The following is a 22,664-nucleotide window of genomic DNA, read 5'->3' on the forward strand; positions in this document are numbered from 1 at the left end:
GGAAGTATTTCTTTTGTTTTTAACGCAATCATGTGATAGTTCAATAAAGAAAACTATCAAAGCTATTTATAAACAACTTCTATATCACAAAAAATGGTGTTAACAAAAATGTATAGACAAAAATGTCGTCCACATAATGTGAGCCCAAAAAAGAAATTAACAATTCCCTTTGGAACCTTTTTCCCTACTTGTATAATGCTGATATAAATATCATATGATAGTCTGTCCATTATACAAAAATGTTGCCCACATAATATGAGCCCCCTAATAGAAATTAACAATTCCCTCTCGAACCTATTTTCCTACTTGTACAATGTTGATATAAATATCATATTATAGTTTGTCCTTTTATACGTCAGGATTATAAGAAACAACAATCAAAATCTCTTTCCAATAGGAGGAAAAAAATACTAAAAAAAATAGTTTGTCTATTTATAAATCCGGATTATAAGAAACAACCATCAAAATCTCTTTCCAATAGGAGGAAAAAAATACTAAAAAAATTCTAGATATGTAAAAGATCTAAAAAGTAGAAGTCCTCCTGTCTCAATCAGACCCAAGGGTTAAAAATAAATTATGTTTTACAACTTTCTTTATCTCCAGTGACCTTGCATGTGCCTCTGTCCATATCTAGACCATTTTTTGAGAGTCAGTTTGCTTTTTCATTTTGATGCCTGTAAATGTGACCACAAGAGATGAAAGAAATTTGTGACTTTGCATTGTATTTCTTCCATAAGTGGTTGGAGGGTAGAAGTTCAAAGCTCCATTTTTTTTCATCCATTGACCACCTGTGAATTACCATAGATGTGGATGATTCTGAGATTTTGGAGACGGCTAAAAGGATATTGGTGTAAATAGAAAAAAGTTCACCCAAGTTATTTTTGGCAGGACCAATAATGGCAGAAAAAGAGAGTTGGTGAGAAGATGATAAGTACAGGATACCCCCAGCTCCACCAATAGATGGGGAGCCCTGGGTGGCACCATAAAAAAAAAGGCACAGGAACAGTCTCTTTGAATTTCAATAGGGACGAGAGGGGTAGAAATACTAGAGGATGAGGAGGAGGGGAACATGGATAAGATTGCAAGGCTCTGAGAGGAGACTCTAAGAGAATTTGGAGGTTTGTTTTAAAAAACAACTATATTTCGTTCGAGCCAGATACCTTGGCTAACACAGGGGCAGACCTTTTAAGTTATCAAGCAGATAGCTTGAGAGCCAAGGTTTTAGGCAACTTGAAATATTTTCCACATCCTCTCCTTTGCTTGTGGGAAAGAGCATTTGGTTTCCAGCCAAACCTGTTTTGTAAAGGGACAATTGATGAATATATGGGGTATTGATTGAACTTCCAATTTGCAGAGCATACAGATGTTAGGGCCTTGAAAGGATCTTCTTTGTAGAGTGTCCCAGGTTGGAACCTTTCCTTTTAACATGAGCCACATGAACATAATGGATTTTGGGGGACAACAGAGTTTCCAAAGGATTTTTCCCCACCATGGGGGATTTTCCATGTTCAGAATTTGAGATAGATAACCAAAATTTGGTGCATATCTCCCATGCAAGATTTTACTCAACATGAGTTGACCTTTATTCTCTGATAGGAATATATTTGAGAATTTGAGAGCCTTGACATAATTTTTCCAAGCAACTGCATCCTCCACTTCTAGTTGAAGATCAATGGTTGGCAACCAAGATCACCCAGCTGAAACCTGAGCTAAGGTGAACAAATTTTTTTCGGCCAAGAGATGTATAAGAGGACCAGGAAGACAATACCAATGTAGGTTGTCAATCCATGAATCCTTCTCAAATAATATGTTTTTACCATTTCCAACTTTATAGAAAGTTTGTTTCCCAAGCTCTGGAGCCATTTTGATGAGCTTTGAAGGGGGTGCAGATACAATCCGTAGTGGATAAGGGTTGGATGCATTTTTGAGCCGTTGTATTTTCCCATAACCCATTTCCTTGAATAAGGCGCCATACCCCTTTTGTTAACAAAGATTGAGCAAATTTTGAAAGCAATTTTATCCCCTAGCCACCAAAAGATTTCGGAAGAGAGATGGAGTCCCAGGTTGTGAGAGAAAAGGTACGTTTTTCCTCCTTTATATACTAAAGATTAATGGAAAAAGAGTTGTTGAATATCGCTTAGTATGGGATCCATGCTAAAGAGGCCCAAAAAACAGGGATTGCTTCTATAATTGATTTGCATTGTACTAGACGCTCAGCCCGAGATAATCATCAATTGCTCAAGATTCTAATCCTTTTTTCATTTTTTCTAATAGCCATGACCAATCTTTAATTAGATAATTGCATGGTTTAAGAATGAAGCCCAAATATTTTAAAGCATGTTCGATGTTCTGTATGGGAGCAGAGATAATTTTTTCAATTGTTGGCAATTCATTTTCTGGGATTTCCAAGCTGAAGATAGAGGACGTCTGTCTATTGATTCTCATGCCAATAACTTGGTTGAACGACTCCAAGAGGGATTATAGATGGTTAATATATTGATGGATGTCCCCATTTGATATAATAAGGATGTTGTTATCAAAAAGGAGATGTGAGAGGAAGCAATTTTGAGATGTTAAGACACGTTTATAACTATCGGAGTGAACAATGTTCAAAATCATCCTGCTGAGGCCTTTCACAACAAGAAGAAAAAGGAGGGCAGACAGGGAACATCCCTAATGAAGGCCTCGTTTTGCATTGAAAAAGGGGAAAACAACCCCTTTGATCAAAACTGCAAAGGAGGTGTTGGGTGCAGCCCAACTTGGTCCGAGTTTTGATCAAAGACTCCGCATTTTGAGGAGCTGAGCGCGCAAAGTTGGCGAAGTTCTATTCATCGCGCAGTGTTTAGGGGCTTTGGGGTGGGTCAAAGTCCCTTATTTTGTGACAAGTATCAGGTATTAGTCCATTGTTTTGTCGGATCCATGGTATGTGGACCATGGTCTTGTAGCAAGGGAACCTATATAAGGAAGTGTAATACTTTGTCAATAGCTAAGAATAGATAGAATTCATAAATTGATCATATTTTCTGTCTTGGGTCTGTATTTTTGGGAAGGCTCTGCAGCTGAGTGTGCGGAGGCCTTGGAAGAGTCTGCAGCTAAGTGCGCAGACCACCTGCAAGTGGGTGCGTAGGTCAGAGAAGAGTAGTGAAGATCCTTATCAATAAAGAAGTTTCGGTGAAGTATTGTGCATCTTTCTGTATTCATTACCTGTTGTTATAAATATCGTTTTGCATGTTTTTTATTGAATTATGCAGAAAAATACATGTTATATTATTCTATGTTATGTTTATGCGTTAAGTACCAATCTGTGAAGTTAATCATCAACGTGAAGTTATTCATGTATGCGAAGTTGTAGATAGATATAAGACATAAGTGAACACACGGGCGCCACAACGCGGATATCCCTCTAGCTGCAGAAACTTGGTTCTGCAACCTCCCATAACCGCTTCGAGTGAGACTGCGATCTGCTTGCAGGTCGTTTCCGAAAGGGCCAATGGTTGAGGGTTTTGTTGGTGCGTAGTACACTCTGAACCTGGGTCAAGCCCCCTTAAACCAACAAATGGTTCTGTTGTCGGGACCGGGATCTGCTTAAGGGATATGTTTTGGCGTTCGTCGAAGAAAGAAATCCAGGAGTGGGTTGAATAGAAAGAAAGAGAATTTGCAGAAAAAGAGAACAAAAACCCTCGATTATCAACTGAAGACTGATTGCAGAAGTATATCCTTGAAGAGAAATACAAAATCTTCTTTGGTTTGTTCCACATTAAATGAGCAAGAGTAGGAGGGTGTAGTTTTGGAGTTGTTAGAAGGGGGGGTGTTGGACATTGAGTGCATGTTTTAGTATGTTGAGTAAAGGTTCTGAAAATTCTCTGCAAGATTGTTGTGGGGTTATTTATTTGTTTATTGTGGCTTTTGTTTTGGTCACCAGACTTGCTTTATTTTTGCCCATATTACTTTAGCCATAAACTGGGGATGTCTCCCTAATCCTTTCTAGATTTATTTCAAATTGTCTTCTTTTTCCTATGTGCACTGTATACTCTATTTTGCATCCTCATTGAACACTTCTGGTTATATCATTGAAGCTCCCATGCCAAATTGGACCTGGATAAATAGGCCGGTGTGCACTGGTTTTGATCTAGAATCTAGGGCAAACCCGGTTTCACATGATATTTCATTCTTGTGGGAGAAGTGGTTATGTACTTTCATCATCTCTAGACCTTGCAAAGACATACAATTTAGAGGTTGTTGCAGATGGTGGAAATGCATTGGTTGTTACTGTTGTTGTTGTTGCGAATAGATACCAGTACTCTCTAACATTAGGGTTTGGAGATGCTACTACGTGGTCTGTGAACTCCATTGTTCCAGGGTGGCGAATTTTCCCACTGCATTTTTTTCCGACCAATATTCCTTTGGGAAGTGAATTTTTCACTATTTTCGGTGTCTAGGGTCACTTTCTTTGCTTTGGAGGCTTATCATAACACTACCCTCCCCGAGGTGGTCTGTCTTTCTGGGGTGGCATTTTAAATAATATTTGGGCGATCTATTGTGGAAGTGGGGTATAATTTCTATCTTGGCTTCCATGCTGGAGTAGTTGCTTTCTTCCTTTTCGGGGTGGGCACATTTAATGGTATAGATCTAGGATCTAAGTAGGTGAGAACATAGATCCACATGATGCCCTTGGAGTTGCAGTGGGAGATATATTAATCAGAATCCATACCTGCCCCTATTTTGGTCATTTAAATTTCCCTATCTGGAATTTTCGGTTTTCGACAACGTACCTTTTCTGGGCTCTATCTTCCCATGATTGTATGGGTTGGTGAGATTTGGGATTTTTTATGGTACATTATGTGTGGGGGAACTAAACATTCTTGACATTTGTACCACTTTTCCTCTGGTGTCGTTCTCTTTCCATTTTTGTCTTCTCTCGAGGTGGACTTTTTTTATTCTGATCTCTACTTGAGGCTTTGCTCGGACCCCCCACTTTATATGTTTTATTTTCTGACATGGTGACCACATATTTATGCGAATGGACAAACGACACTTTTACTTTTTGTATATCTACAAGTCGGATGTCTCCTCGCACGAGGCTTTCATTCAGGCTACTTTGGAGGCTGAGGCGGCATATTCGAAAACTTGGTTGGAGGTGGGGGACCCAGGTCCGTCATCTCTCACACTCAGCAAAAATTCGTCTAATAACCTGACACGTACTTTGCAAGTGAAGGATCTGGAGACGCATCATACAACCCTGGATAGAGAATACCAAGCATGGAAGAAGGATCACGACAAAACCATTGGGACATCGATAGACACGAAACTCTTGAGTTTTGGTTATGATGTTCTTTGGGACCGAGTTACCAGTTTGCAGAAACGTGCACTCGTAGGTCGTTGGGCCTTTGCAAATTTACTGGAACCATAAATGCAAGAATGGGTGAAAAACCAGTGGTCACCTATTTTGGGTTACGCCCCTAAGGTTAGTCGATTGATGAATTACTGGTACAACTTCCATTTTTTGCATCAAGATGACTTGGAGCGCATTTTCAACAAGCCTTGGGTTCACGAGAAAAGTTTTCCTCCACCTCCAAAGATGGTACGTGGGCTTTAACCCTCTAAGGGATACTTCGAAGAATAAGATGGTCTGGGTTAAATTACCTGGTCTGCCCATTGAATTTTGGACTCAACAGGTTTTAAAGGAGATCGGGGAGGCGATTGGTAGATTCATTTATATGGACCCAGGATGTTTGGGGGAAAAAGACAAGCGGTTGGCGTGGATCTTGGTGGAGCTTGGTTTTTCGGGGGTCTCCCAGAACATATTGACCTGGAACGGGAACAAATTCGTATTAGGCAACGACTGGATTACTGGGGCATTCCCTTTCGATGCCTCATGTGTCATCATACTGGACATCTCTTGGCACAATGCCCTTGGCGATTTCATATGGTTGGTGGTGATGAAAATCCGAGGAGGGGCAACCAGAGGGTTCGTCATTTTGGGGATCACTCTCACTATAAGCCTACTTCAGGTACTGATTCTAATCCATATACATCTCCTGCTCTTTTTTATTTACCACACTCTCCCTCATCCGCTGGCCCCCTCTGATCTTTTATCCCCTCCCCTTCATTATGAGCACTTGGTGGCTCCCCTTGCCCCTGGCCCCGATGAATCGCCCCGCTTACGTACTTACCCCCGCCTGACTCCCGCCCTTTACTCTTTGACATACCCTCCCTTCCCTCGAGTGTTATAGCGGAGCCATCTTGTTCCTAGCCCCCTCCTTATGGTTCCCCTCACACTTCAGGCCCATCCTCATCTTGTCCTCTTGGGGTAGGGGTCTTGCTAGTATCCTCTCGTCATAACTCAGTCGACAGTGACCTCGAATTTCTGATGAATAACCCGACTCTCAATCTACCTTCCATCTCCATTCATAAGGGTGTGGAACACCATTCCTCTCCTCATATCAGCCCCAACTCGGCCCTCAACATCACTGTCAGATGTAGGGTTGGTATGGGGAGTCGCCATTTTCGTGGTAGATTGAACCCACTGGCACTCCATTTCCCTGATAATTCAGACCTCCATGTTGTTCCCATTTTCCGTTTCGTTGACCCTCGGGCCCTTAGAGTAGATGCGCTCAGTCCTTTGAATTCCTTATGATTTTCCTTTCCTTAAACATGCGCGCCCTGGGGGACTTATCTAAAGAACTTTCCCTCAGACACCTTTTCTTTTTGTGTGTCCTTCCATTATTCTGTTACAAGAGACGATGAATTCCTCTCATAAGGTATTTGAATATTTCCAATATATCTTTCTGGAATGGCACATGGTGGTTGTAGACTCATGTGGATAATCGGGTGGTTTAGCAACCCTCTGGGATTCGAGATGGTTGTCTTTTTCGGCATATAAATGTTTTGCTGGTATCTTTTTTGACAGGGCACTCTTGCGGAGATTCTGCTCAAATCCATTTTCTCAACATCTATGCCCCTTATTAAGACAGGGTTATTTTTTGGGATCATTTAAGAGGCCTATGATACTATGAAGATCGGTTCCCTTATCACGGCTGGAGATTTCAATGCCACACTCTCCATGAAGGAATGTTGGGGGGAAATTGCAGGGAGGATCCTTTGGCAGACAGACTACCGTAATTTTTTGCTAACAACCATTTTGTGGACATATCTCCCTTTCCTCTCTCTCTTACCTAGTATAATGGCAGAGCTAGAAAAAACCATATTGGGAAGAGATTGAATCGCTTTCTAGTGCATGAGAATGTGGTGGAGAGACTGGGTAATATGAGATCCCGGGTGGAGAGGACATTCATATCAGACCACCTTCCAATTATATTACAGTGGTAGACTGAGCAAACAAGACTGGGTATTCCCTTCAAATTCAATCAAACATGGCTGGAGGACGAAGACTTAACAAACCAGTGACTTCAACTTGGAAGGAGGTGGCTCTGGTGCTAGGAATGTCTTACAAGAAACACATAACTGAGAAACTACAACTCCTAAAGAGTCGGGTTCGGATATGGGAAAGACAAAAAGAAGACCATGCTAAAGGATTTGAAGTCCCTTGCTGTAGAGATTGAAAGGTTGCGCAGAACAACTGAATTCAAATTGAAAGGTCGGAGCGGCTTACGGAGCTGGAAGGAAAGAAAAGACATATTTTGCAAGTATAGGAAGCAACTTGGTAACTAAAAATTCGGGCTTTATGGATCAGCGAAGGGGATAGAAACACTCACTTCTTCCACTGATATGCAAATCAAAGGAGGAACACTAATACTATCTGGCAAATTAAGGGTAGAAACAATGTGAATGTCTACTCTACCGTGGAGATACAAGAAGAAGTGATACATTTTTTTAATCTTTCTACAGGGACCGGACTGGGGTGAACATGGTAGATCAAATATGGGCACTGGATAACTACCCCCTCATGTTTGATGAGGCTCAGAATGCGGTCTTATTCAGACCCATTGAGTTGGACGAGGTTCATAGCATTTTAAAATCCTTTGCGAGAGATAAGTGTCCTGGCCCGAATGGTTGGACTGTCGAAATCTTCCTCCATTTTTATGAATTGATGGGACAGGATCTTATGTACAGGGTTGAAGAGTCCAGGACTGTTGGGTATGTGTCGACAACCATAAATTGTACCTTCATCGCACTCATACCGAAGTAATCTGATCCCTCCACCTTTGCAGATTTCTAATCTATCTCACTTTGCAATATTACATACAAGCTCATCTCTAAAAATTTTGTTGAACGCCTGAAATGTACTCTCTCGGCCCCTATCTCTCCGAAACAATATGGTTTCTTGCCCAATCGTTTGATTCATGACGTTGTGGCTACTATACAAGAGTGTATACATTCTATACACACGAACAAAATCGAGGCAAAATCGAGGCACTGGTGATGAAGTAGACTTAAATAAGACATAGGATTCTGTGAATTGGGATTTTTTGTGACTCATTCTGACGAAGATTGGCTTGGCGACGTATAATGTCGAATGGATTATGGGATGTGTTACCTCGACTACTTTTTTTGTCTTCATAAATGGATTTCCATCCTGTTCGTTTAAAGCCAAGAGGGGACTGTGGTAGAGTTGATCACTCTCTCCTTTACTCTTCATATTAGTCATGGACGGGCTCAGCCTCAAAATCAGAGAGGCAAAATCTTCTGGACTATTCTGTGGCATTAAGTTGGGTAGAAATGTTGCACATGACGTGCATGATGTAATGGCTGGGGCGGATGGCTTTCACCCTGCCCAGCCGAGTTCGAATCCTGTGGAGAGGTTGTAAAAATGTTGTAATGTGGAATATGAGTGGGTCCTACCGAAGCTTACAAAAAAAAAAAGTTGGGTAGAAATGTTGATATATCTCACAGTTTTTTTTGTCGATGATATCCTCACATTTGGGTTGGTATCCAGATCTCACTGGTTGACTATGCATTATATATTTATGAGATTTGGCAAGGCATCGGGGTCGAGGATAAATGGAGGCAAATCATTACTTTTATTCTTTGGAGATCATGAGGTAATTTCATTCATTGCAGATTTATTTGGTGTTGAAACTAAGCCCCTTTGCGAGGGCTTTACATACCTGGGTTTCCATCTCAAGCCCAACAATTACAGGTCAACTAATTGGTTATGGCTACAGGAAAAATTCTGATGTAGATTGTTTGGTTGGTCTAACAGATGGCTTACTTTGGGGGGCAGGCACACCCTTACACATGTGATACTACAACAGATTGCAGGATACTAGGCTCACTTATATATACTTCCCTCATTTATTATTTCTAAGATGCGAAGTATAATGGCACACTTTATTTGGGCTGGAACTGGAGTAGAGAAGAAATTCCATTTAACAAGATGGGATAATATTGCGACCCCGAAGGAAAATGGAGGATGGGGAGATTAATTCGGCAAGGGTCCAAAAGTTGAAAAACTCGTTAAAGTCTAGAATTATTTGAAAAAGTCGGCAAAAAGTCGGCAAAATTAAAAAAACACAAAATTATTCATTTATTTTTTTATTTTTTTAACATTTAGAGTATCCACAACATCAAATAAATGCATTTCCACATAAACATGTAAAGAAAGCTAATATATAATATGTATATGAAGTCTAGTGCTACATCACATATCAAAATAGTGAATCAACTCCTGAATCTTGAGTCCTGTCTGAGTCTCAACTCTCAAGAGTCAAAATATCAACAAAAAATATAATAAATGTATATCATGAGTCATCTAAAAGTCATAAAGTAATCAGTCACTGAGATCCTCTTCCCCTTTTACGGGAATAGGGAATGGCTTTGCCTTTTCCTCTAGAGGAAGAAGGCCCTGCCCCTGGGGATACAAATGGACTCAATCGTCCTCTAGAAGCCGATGGAAGAGGTGGCCTCTGTCCTATGCTGCTGCTGCCCATCCTAGATGGTGTCACCTCCTCTAAATGTTTTGGGCACAAGAGAAACTCCAGGGTGGTGGTTTTGAGGCCACTGACACACATCCTAGTGGGAAGAACTGAGGTCATCTGTCATCCACTCTTCAAGTATGAAGATCTAGTGGGAAGACATGAACGGGCATTTAGAATTTTCCATCCAACACCTCAAATTTACACTTGGCAGCATGCCAACAGAATTATGAAGGAACAACAAACTAAAGAAGAGATGAGGAACCCTTCTGATTCTCACCAGACAACCCAAAAAATATTCCAGGATATCAGAATGTCTTCAAGGTGCCTATAGATTCCCAGTGGATGGTAAAGTATGTCCTCATGGGATTCTTGGCATAACAAACAACAACCTAAAGACTCTGCATCAAGATTGCCATCAATGAATGCTTCCATTCTCTGAAGGATACCTGCCAACTTCGGCAACACATGTGAGCTTCCTGGAGAAAAATTTGATAGCAGAAGCATGCTCTAGAGACAAATAATTACCTGAACTACCTGCTCCAAGAGATAAGGACCAACTGATGTGGAAGATGGAATGAGGGCTCTGCAACAGTTCAAAGCAACCAATCAAGCGACACATTCCCTATGTTTGTTGGATGAAAATGCTGCCAACTCAGTTAAGCATTTTGATATTTCTTTTAGCTGTTTGATTTGGGATAGCCTTAAACTTTGCTTACGAAAACATATATATAGGATTCGGTTTGATGATTAGTTTGCTAGTTTAAAGATTATAGTGGGCTCTATGGGTATGCCCAGTAGTCCTTTCAGAGATTTGAAAATTTTGTTATTTTATTCTGCTCTGTAATCAGTAAATATCAAATCCTAAAACTGAATCTATGATATGATCAAGCATGGTAAGGCAGAGTCTAGCTAGTATGGACAAGGATTGAGACTGATGTTGTCAAGCAAAGCTTTTTTTGGCTTTATCATCAAACAATGAAACTTTAATTTTGAGGCAGTGAAGCCAAAGTGTGACAATGCACATTGTTGTATGTTAATATAAAAAGTCTTTAATTTACCAAAACAAATAAGGACAAAATATCTGGAAATCCTCCAACCCATCAGGAATGCCCTTGACAAAGTCACAAAATTTCTTTCATGCCTCAACATTCCCCTACCACACTGGTGGATCATGCTAACATCCAAACACCTTAAAATTGTAGAAAAAACACTCTGTCGGCAAAAAAAACTTTTGCCGACTTTTTGAGGTGGCCTCTGTCCTATCTGCAGCCTGGGAGGGAGGCCGACTTTTTGGGTCAACTCTCGATTAAATCGGGAGTATAACGACTAAATCGTGATTTTTTCCTTTCTGAAAAAGTCGCCAAAAGGTCGGGGGATTAAATCGTTTAATTGAAAAAATCGCATTTTTAGGATTAAATCACGATTTTTTGCATACTTTTTCCACACTGATCTCAAGCATATAAATAAAAAACTTAAACTAATTAAATCAAACATTAAATAACAAATCAAATTTATTCAAGGAAACATTAATACTTTCTTACGAAAGGTCATTCATTAATATTTCAAACATATGAACCTAATAATTTAATCTAATGAAATTCACAAACATAAAATAAAAGCTTACCAAAACAAAAGTGTACTTGCTAGGAAATGGGGATCCTTCCAAGGATTCACAAGCACACCAAAAGAGAAGTCAAATGTAGAGGATCAAAGAAGCTCCATTTTATTCATCATGATTTTCAAAGTACAATGGCTATAAGCTCATATGATCCTAACCAAAACTATTCTAAATTCTATCTAGATTAACATTACTAGATTACAATGAAGGACTAGGTTCTAAGATTCTAAAAATTAAGATTACAAAAAAAATGAATATTACAAATGAAGGAGATAACACTCCTATTTATACAAAAGTTATGATAACAAACTCATAAATGTAGACCCACTATTCCCTCCTTTGATCCACATATTTCTCAACCAATGGTGACACATAACCCTATCCTCCATGATCTCCTCCATGAGGTCCATGATCTTCTCCATGAGGTCCATGATCTCCTCAAATTCGAATTTGAACATAGAGTGCCACATACAGATGCCTTGGAAGCTTCCTTTGTACCTACACATGTCAACAAACTCATTCTAATTGTTAGGTATAAGTATATGGATATTATTTTCTAAAGTTTAACCACAAATTCACTTAAAAATACTAAGAATTAATAATGTTTTGGAAAACACAATGGTAACCCATTTAATGATGAAAGTGAAGCTGATGTGGTGACATGGTGGTGGAATAGAGGTGCGAAAATGTGTGAATGGAATGAAAGTGGATGTATTTTAAGGATAATTCTTAGGCCCAACAGCATTGTTGATTAAATCCATGTGGCGGGCACTAAATCGAGATGGGATATGGAAGGACATCATTCATGCAAAATACCTGAAAAACCAGAGCATAACTAAGTGGATTAGAGATGGCACAATTGGGAAAAAGTGGGGTTCATTTATATGGTCAAGCTTTCACAAAGTTAAAAATTGGTTCCTTCTACGTCTCTAGTGGCCTTTCAGCAATGGGAACTGCATTCTCATTGGTTTCGAAAATATACTGGGCGTTCCAAATTCTGTCGGTCTCCCAATCGAGATTATCGATCGTTTACATACTAGAGGACTTTTCTATCTGGCATAGGTCATTCAACAGTGGCAGGGGCATTTCCTGTTTGGAAGAGGACTATTGAGATTGGGCTGTTTGGATACTAAGTCGAGGTCTGGGATAATTACATCCTGGAACTTAGAAGAGCGGGTTTGTGTCTCTCGGAGGGAGGCAATTTCATCACTTGGGGCAGGGTTCTCCATCAGGGATCTGTGGTGGTGGCGGAGACATACAGGTATATTCTGACCACAAAACACTCTCTAGATAATACTTGTTGGTTCCAGAAAATATGGAAACCGAAGGTTCCTGTTAAGATGTTCACCTAGTTGGTCTGGAAAGATAAAACACTTACTTGGGAGAATCTTGCGTAAGAGGGGTGTTCATGGACCTGGATGGTGCCTACTATGTCATTCTTCTTTGGAAACTAATCAACATCTTTTCCTAGATTGAACATTTACAACACAGGTATGGCTCTGGACTTCCTAGAATTTTAATATTCCTTTTCGTACTCACCTCTCTTTTGAACAATGTCTGTGCTGGTGGTTGGAATTGGGTGGCATACTACATCCTATTCCTCTATATCTTTTTCTGGGAAATATGGCGTGGCAGGAACAAATATATTTTTTAAGGCACCTCTATTAACATCCACATAATCTATTCCCACATTGGCACTTGGATGGATATGCAAAAAATTCAAGTGCATAATGACAGAGATTTAATGTGTCTGTCTTATACAACCATGCATTCAGTTTTCAGCAAGGTACTTTGATGGCACAGCACAGGCCGGAATATGTGGTTGTGGTGCCTGCCTTAGGATCTGTGACAAAAAACTATACAAGATACATTGGCATGGTGGGACTGGCACTGGCACTAACATGAGCGCTGAAATCTCGGCACTATGGGGCCTCCTTTGGTTCTCCAAGAAGTTTAATTTGAATACCATTCACGCATACGGGTATTCCAAGTCCCTCATTGACAACATTCTGGGGAACATTACTCTTTCTCCCCCACTGCTTGATGGATGTCTCAATCACATTCAAACCCTAAAATCTTCTTTTGACTGCATCACCTTTCACCATATTTACAGGGAATCAAACACTGTAGCAGATACATTGTCCAAAAAGGGTCTTACTGAGGCTGCAGGTTACATGCACTTTCAGTACTTGAAAGATAACAAAGTTATTCGGGCTAGCTCCATACAACTCCCATAGTTTCTTTGTTTTCAATGCCCATCATATTTGCTGAATATTTGAGCACTCAGATCACGGTTTATGTAGTCTCATTATGGGTCAACTTTCTGCACTTCTTTTTGCTTATTTTTTAGTTTACATGTTTGCTGCATATGAAGGCTTACCTAGACAATAGAGAGCTTACATCACTCTGTAGTATGGAGATTATATGTATGCATAATATTTCTGATAACTGTACTGGTACTCAATATAAACCAGTATTTTTTTCCTCCAAAAATATACATGTTTAATGATTATGTCGATGATATGAGAGCATAAATATGACATGTGTTCACAAAGTTAAGATCACTTATGCGTTTTTCTGAACTTTATTTAAATCAACACCTTTTGCACATAGCAAAAAGAAAAGAAACGGATGTCTAACTTTGCTCCTCTCTAGTAATTTTGCGGGTTACAAATTCGTTTTGCTAGATGTATTTGTGAGTGGGTCACAAATTCTTTATTAACTCCTGTGTGGAATGGATACAATATGTGGCATGGAATTAGCCACTTTCTCTATTTCAAGTAGTACTGTAAAACAAGTTCTTTTTTATTAAATATTAATATAATTTTAAGGGTTAATAAACTAATATAAATTTGATGTATAATTCATTTAAAGTTAAAAAAGTCTTCTTATTTAGTTGGTTTTTATTCTAAAAACTCAAGAAAGAGAAGTAGGGTATATCTTACATTCACATTTAGAGTTATAACTTCCAGTTTTAGAAAGGAAATGAAACTGTCTTGAAATGGATTAAGAAATCTACAGTATTCAAAAGAATGTCTTTGTTTTAAATTATTAGGGATTAAGGCCTGTGTAGGAAGTGATAGACATCACTTTGTCATATCATCACTTGATAGTATTGGACACTTTCTAGGAAAGCTATAAAAAAACGCATACCAAGGTGCCAAGGTCATCCCATTACTTTCTAAATGTCTTATTTTTTCCATGTCATGACAATCTTTATAACAATTGCCAGGATGATGACTTGATTCTTTGATAAAGAACATGTACAAGATGGATTCTAGGATGGAATAAAGTTGCTGATATAACATCATTATTATTGAGCAACCTTGAAATACAAGTCTTGATCATCAAAAGCATGGAATACATCTTTAAAACAAAACACAACCAGTGGCAAAAGGCTATATCTAAGCATTTATCAAAGACTTCCGTATCTAAGAAGCTAAGCTTTGATCTATCCTTAACAACATAGAAAGAAGGTTAAGGATTCAAAACACGGAATACATCTTTAAAACAAAACACAAAACCACTGGCAAAAGGCATATCTAAAGCATTTATCAAAGACTTCCATATCTAAGAAACTAAGCTTTGATCTATCCTTAACAACATAGAAAAAGGGTTGAGGATTCTTTGATTATAGCTTTCTTATACTAAATGAAAATAAAAATAGAAATAGATAACTAATTTTTTCTTTCACATTAGTCATAAAAATATGTATAAAATAATATTAAAATGATGTTTTTTGTTTTCATCTTTAAATTCTTTTTTTTTGTTATTCTGAGGACTCAAAAAAAAGTATCGAGCTAATAGCTGAAGAGCTGCAAATATCTAAAACTGCACCACGAGGCCTGGCTGTCAGCTACAAACAAAAACCAGCAGCAGACTGAAAAGTCCGAATTACAGAAAGGACAGCAATAAAAGGCAGCAGTATAACTAAAGCAACCTATCTGTTACATACAAAAGAACAGTAGCAAACTGAATGTAATACAGTGAAAAAATAAAATAAAGATGTACAGGAATAGATACAGAACATAGCAAGGAGATCCAGACTTTTATACATATGTTTTCTGCTGGGACTATAAGCTAATGTTTATTCATGGTTAATGAATTCTTTTTTATAAAGAAGAAATATCACTTGTGATTGTCCATGAAGTTGCAAAGGAATGTGAATAAAGTGAGTGTTATAGGAAGACTATATGTAATGGAAGATCTCTCGGAACATTTACCCAACATATATTAAAAGGATAAAATTTGGCAGTTCTATTCGTGGCACTGTCAGACCACTTTTGAGAATCAAACACAGGTAGAAGTGTTCTGCAGGACATTACTGAGAAGAATCCTACAAGTCTCAAAATAGAAGAATATGGAACTTTGCCGCGCCAGTACGGCAAAATAGCAGTCAAAGGCACAGCAATCGACTCCAGGGGTGCAAGGAGCATCCAAGGAACAATGTCATGCTTGGAAACCAGGTTTGCCCCCAAATTCTCACGCCCAACTGCTTCAACAAGTCTTTCATCTCTGACCAGAGGGCAACCAAATGTGATACGAAAGGGAGAGATTTTTCTTAACATCTTTCCCAGAACCATAGTGTAGCCAAGGTTGCAACTGCCCCTCCCAAGGAATGATCTACCAAAATAATGGGTTTAAGTTTTCTTTGTCTGGAGATTGTATAAACCTGTAGCTGATCGATCTGTAATATATCAACAAATTTCATTTATACTAACTAAAGAAGTAGATCCTCTTGTGGTCAAATTGAGGCTATTTTTGACAGTTGTAGGTAGATAAATTAATCTTTTGTTCGGCAATCTGTTTTTTCCCTAATATTTAGTTTAAGAGTTGTTTACATTATGTCAAAATGTTTACATGTTTTACATATTAAAACAAGACATTACAACATATTTTTAAACAAGATAGCACCTCTTAGTACAATCATAAATGTAAATAGATGGTATGATTACCTTATCTGAAATAATTATAAAAACCATGATACAGCAGCATCTCTGAATTTCTGCCCATCTGAGTCACCAACTCTTCGCTTTTCCTGATGCCCACAACTTGTAATGTGTTCATCTTTACCATGTGGTCCATTGATTTCCCTCTGAATTTCTGCCCATCTGGGTCACCAACTCTTCGCTTTTCCTGATGCCCACAACTTGTAATGTGTTCATCTTTGTCATGTGGTCCATTGATTTACCTCCTAGCTTGGGGGCAACCACCCAATATTAGTGATTGCAATGAGGCTAGTACATGGAAATTTTCAGGGAGTTTCTGTAATCACTTGCATCCATACAAATATAAGTGTTGCAATGAGTTTAGGAAATAGAAGTCTTTAGGGAATTTTTCTAATCGCTCGCAGCTACTCAAAAATAGAGGTTGCAATGAGAAAAGGCAGTGGAAGTCATTGCATAACTCAAAGCTCGCAGTAATTCTCAATAACCAACACCTCCACCTCCAAATTTTTGAGTTGATCAAACCTTCCAGAAGCTTTTGTAGCGTTTTACCGCCTCTCATGTCCAGCAGTTTTAAACTTTCTAACTGACCAAACCGATCTGGAAGCTTCCCTAAGCTAGCACAACCTCTAAATGAGAGGTTGCAAAACCCACCCGGTAGTTATTTTAGATAATAACACTCTTCAAAATCTATGTTCACAATCTCCACTGCTTTCTGGAATACCTTTTAGGCGATCACAATCATTTAATTATAATTTAACAAGGCGAGTTAAGTTTTCTAACCCACCATGATAAATTCAATAATTTCAATGATGAAAGTTTATCGACACTATCTGGCAGTGCTTTTAATTGAATCTAGCAGTTTGTCCATGGATTTACAAATTGAAAGAGATCGTTCCTGAAAACTATTTACCTGGTCACCCAACTCTTCAGGCAGGTTTTACAACTTTGTCAAGTTGACCAATCTTAGTTTTCTCAAATGTCCGATCTTTGGAAGAGATTTGGAAGGCATGGGAATGTGAACTTCCCACAAATTCCATGACTCTAAAAATGAACGCATTTGCAAGTTATGTAAGGTTGCTTCTTCGATTACACCCTGCGTTCCTTTGCTGTATCCTGCGTTCCTTTGGGGTTTTCTTTCAATGTTTTAATAACAGTGGCAACATAACTCATTTCTTTTTGGGGTTTTCATTCAATCTTTTAACAACAATGAAACATAACTCTTTTCCTTTATAACAACCCAAGACTTACCTTTGTTGGTGAAAAGATTGTGAAATCTGAAGTATATGCGGCCACAAAAAGTCCACCATTAGCAACCCTAACCTGCTCTATATCCTTTACAATTGTCGTAACAGGTGTGATCCCTCTTTCTCTCCATGGACTCGGAGGGTTTGAGCATACATTCGACTTTCGTCGATCCAACAAAGATCAGAAGGTTTGCAGAGACATAGAGCCGATCATTCAACCACCAATGTCACTGCAGTACACACTTTATGGAAGAGAAAATGCAGATCTGGACACAGAAAGTTTCAATGGCGCAGCCTTCCTCAGTTTGCTTAATGTCCAGAAAAAGCTTGGAATCCATTTGAATGAAAGAAAGGTGGAGCTTGAGATGATTTATGATGACTACCAAGCGCATTCCAATATATTCACTTCATGTTGGAAGCAGTAATGGTCATCTGGAAAGGGGCAGCCATGCCGACTGAGTTCCTCAATGCAAAATGTCTACAGCTTTGCCCTCCTCTTCCCAACAGTACATTCTCCAAGCTCTCTTTTTCTAATGAATAAAGAAAATGCCATGAATAAAGGAATAAAGAAAATGCCAATGACCAACATAAGTGGCAACTTGCCTCTAACCCAAGTAGATTGTTGTCACCTAATCATCTCTTATCATTAAACATCTTTTAAACCTGACTTGTATCTCTATCTAAATACCCACCCGCCCCACACTTGCCAACAACCAAAGCGGCCAGTCTACTCTCCAACAAACAAAATATCTCTTTTTATTAAATATATTTCAAACCTGACTTGATGCATTGTAAATGCCCACCACTGGTTGGCCAACCACCAAGGCAGCCTCTCCAGCAAAAAAAAATATTACTCCTTTGGCATGTATAATTTTTATTATAGAAATGATAAATTCTCTTTTGTATAAGAAATTGTAACGAGTTGTTTTTAGTGTTTTTTTGGAAGTTTTTATGGTGAGTTTTTTTTGTAATTTTTTTTAAAATTTTGCGAGAATTTATTGAAATCACAAGCTTGATAGGTAATCATGTGCAATCGAAGTGGATGCAAATTCTTTATTGAATCGTGTGTAGAATAGATATAATATGGTGTTGATGTATTTTTCTATATCAATGGTATGTTGGTATTTTTTTTCTATTTTAATGGTATTGTACAATAATTTAATTTTTTATTTATTTTTTTAATTAAATATAATTGTAAAATTTTGCAAGAATTTATTGAAATCACACACTTGATGGGTAATCATGTGCAATCGAAGTAGATGCAAATTCTTTATTGAATCGTGTGTAGAATAGATATAATATGGTGTTGATGTATTTTTCTATATTAATGGTATGTTGGTATTTTTTTTCTATCTTAATGGTATTGTACAATAATTTAATTTTTTATTTATTTTTTTTAATTAAATATAATTGTGTCAAGAGACACTTTACAGTTTAAATATGGAGTAGTAAACACATAAGCATGTAAGGTTTAACATGTAATATGTAATATTTTTAATTTAATGTTCATCGTATTTAAAAATCAATCTAATTATTATTGTGTATAAACACACTATAAATTTAAAATATATTACCCCTGAAATATGGTAAATATATAAATAAACTGGAGGTATGGTAAATAAATAAAACTTTTTTTATATTTACTTCATAAACCTCTAAAAACTCAAAAAAGAGATTTTAAGTGAAGCCTATGGGCCAAATTATTATTAATACCATGGATCAAATACTATATTTATAAGAAGTATGGTAACCACACTTGTTGGTTTGAAAAGCCTCGACCAAAAAATTCTCTCATGTGATTTTCATTGAAAGACTTTGTTTATATAAAAATATATCAAATAGGAATAGAAATCAAAATCTAATTATATACCAAGCTTATGGGCCAAATTATTATTAATACCATGCAAAAAAAAAATATTATTAACCCTAATAGTAATATTAAAAGATTATTGCCCACGGGGCTTTGGATTGACGGTGGATGGGTGCACTGTTAAGACACTCCTTGCGATAGGTCACTGGTTCAATTCCCCGTGGGTACTTAGTTTAGTCTTAACCTAGAAAAAAATATTAAAAGATTATTATTATTATTATTATTATTATTATTTAATCTAATGCTCATATTAATATGTTATAATATTAATATTATTAAATTTAATAACTTTGGATTAATACAATATTAAATTTGTTATATTATAATACATATTAACTCTAGATATATATGGGAGGGAAGAATAAAGACATAGAGTGATAGAGGTGGAGAAATAGGCGGTGACAAGGGAGAGATAAGGAGAGGAGTGAAAAAGGTAGAGAAGGGTAAGAGAGGGAGAGGGAGACACAAAGATGGAAGCGGGAGAGAGGAGAGAGGGAGGGAGATAGTGAGAGGATTGGAGGGCAGAGAGAGGGGGGGAGGAGAGAGGGAAGGAGGAGATAAAGGGAGGGAGAGGGAAGGAGGAGAGAGAAGAGGAGAGATAGAGTTGGAGGGGGAGAGAGGGAGGGAAGAACAAAGACATAGAGAGTGAGAAGTGGAGAGAGAGATTGAGTGACAAGGGAGAGATAGAGAGAGAGTGTGTGGATGTTTAGGGGTGAGATTAAGAGACAAAAAAGGAGAGAGGGAGGGACATAGTGAGAGGATTGGAGGGAAGAGAGAGATAGGGAGAGATGGGGGAAGAGGGGGAGAGAGAGAGAGTGATGGGGAAGAGAGAGGATTGGAAGGCAGAGAGAGAGAGAGATGGGGGAAGAGAGAGGGTTGGAAGGCGGAGAGAGAGAGAGAGAGTGATGGGGGAAGAGAGAGGGCTGGAAGGCGAAGGGAGAGAGAGAGAGAGACAGAGGGATGGGGGAAGAGAGAAGGAGGTAGGAAAGGAAGGGAGAGAGGGGAAGGATGAGAGACAAGACTTAAGAGAGAGGAGGAGATTTATGGGGGAAGAGAGAGGATTGGAGGGAAAATAGAGAGGATTGGGGAGAGAGAGAGAGAAAGAGAGAGAGTGAGAGAGTGATGGGGAAGAGAGAGGATTGGAGGGAAAAGAGAGAGGATTGGAGAGAGAGAGAGAGAGAGATGGGGGAAGAGAGAGGGAGGTAGGAGAGAAAGGGGGGGAGAGGAAGTACGAGAGAGAGGAGGAGAGAGGGAGGGATAGAGATATGGATTTGGAGGGTGGGCGAGGGAGGCAAGAAGAAAGACATAGAGAGTGAGAAGTGGAGAGAGAGAGGGAGTGACAAGGGAGAGATGGAGAGAGAGTGTGTATGTTTGGTATGAGATAAAGAGACAAATGAGATATGGAGAGAATGTGGGAGAGAAGGAGAGAGGAGAGTGGGAGGGATATAGTAACAACGTTGGAGTGTGAAGAGAGAGAGAGAGAGAGAGAGGCGGGAGAGAAAGAGAGAGAGGAAGAAAGAGAGAGAGGAAGGGAAAGAGAGATGGAGGTAAGAAGAAAGAAATAGGGAGAGAAAGGTGGAGAGAGAGAGGGAGAGAGGAGAGCAGGAGGGAAGGAAGATAGAAGCGGGGGAGGGGGAGAGAAGGGGAAGAGAGAGAGAAGGAGAGGAGGAGGGATGGAGAGATAGATAAATTGGAGAAAGACAATGTATGTTTTGGGGGTTATATAGAGAGACAAAGGGAGATAGAGATATAGATGGAAGGTGAAGAGAGGGAAGAAGAGAGAGATGGAGAGAGGGAGGGAGGGACAGAGAGATTAGATATGGATTGAGAGATCATGTGTGTTCGAGCGGGTGAGATAGAGAGACAAAGAAGGAGAGATGGAGGGAGATATAGATATAGATGGAGAGGGGAGAGAGGGGATAAAATTTCTTGCACTAGATGCATTGATTTCAGTTTAGATGGTGATTTCTATCCTACTTGATTGCTTGCACTAGATGCATTGATTTTAGCGTAGATGTTGATTTCTAATGATATTTCATTGCTTGCACTAGATGCGTTGATTTCAATGTAAATGATTTCTAATCCTATTTGATTGATTGCACTAAATGTATTAATTTTAGTGTAGATGGTGATTTCTATTCCTATTTGACTGCTTGCACTAGATGCATTGATTTCAGTGTAGATGATGATTTCTATTAATATTTGATTGCTTGAATTAGATGCATAGATTTCAATGTAGATGATTTTTAATCCTATTTGATGTCTTGCACTAAATGCATTGATTTCAGTGTAGATGGTGATTTCTAATCCTATTTGATTGCTTGCACTAGATGCATTGATTTCAGTGTAGATGTTAGTTTCTAATCATATTGCTTACTTGCACTAGGTGCATTGATCTGAGTGTAGACATTGATCTCTAATCCTATTTGATTATTTGCACTAGATGCATTGATTTCAATGTAAATGTTGTTTTCTAATCTTATTTGATTACTTGCATTAGATGCATTGATTTCAGTGTGTAGATGTTTATTTCTGATTTAATGTAATTGGACGTATGATGGTACATTAATTTTAAAGTGTTTGGATTAACATTGTGCATTGATTTCACTGTAAGCACAAAAAATTATTGATAATGTACATTGATTTTTGTGTTATAGTAATTCAACCTATTAATATTGGAGAGCAAGAGAGACAAGGAATGATGTTTACTACAACATCTTGAGCTAAAGATTTAAATGGTTCACAATTTCAATTGTCCTTTTCATATAATTGATATGAAAATATGACAAAAGTAACAAGGGTGACAATAAGAATAGTAGAAGAAAATAATTTGAGATTAATCACAGTGAAGACTATTTGTAATTGATTAAATTCTTATTATTCACATTTTCTATCATTCAACACTATTACATTGTCACTTTGAATTCAATTTTTTTATTTCATCATTAAAGTTATTAACAATATTTATCATCTCAACAAACTAAGGTAACTAAGCAAATTTAAAATTAAAATGACTAGATTAATCTCAGACATATTTAGCATATTTAAAATGATTATATTAATATAAGATGTATTTACATTTTCTTGATAAAATTAATCATATCT

The sequence above is a fragment of the Pinus tabuliformis genome, chromosome 1_2, assembly GCF_031772625.1.
Source record: "Pinus tabuliformis cultivar Carrire ecotype Pingquan chromosome 1_2, CPIR1, whole genome shotgun sequence".
NCBI classification, from domain to species: Eukaryota; Viridiplantae; Streptophyta; class Pinopsida; order Pinales; family Pinaceae; genus Pinus; species Pinus tabuliformis.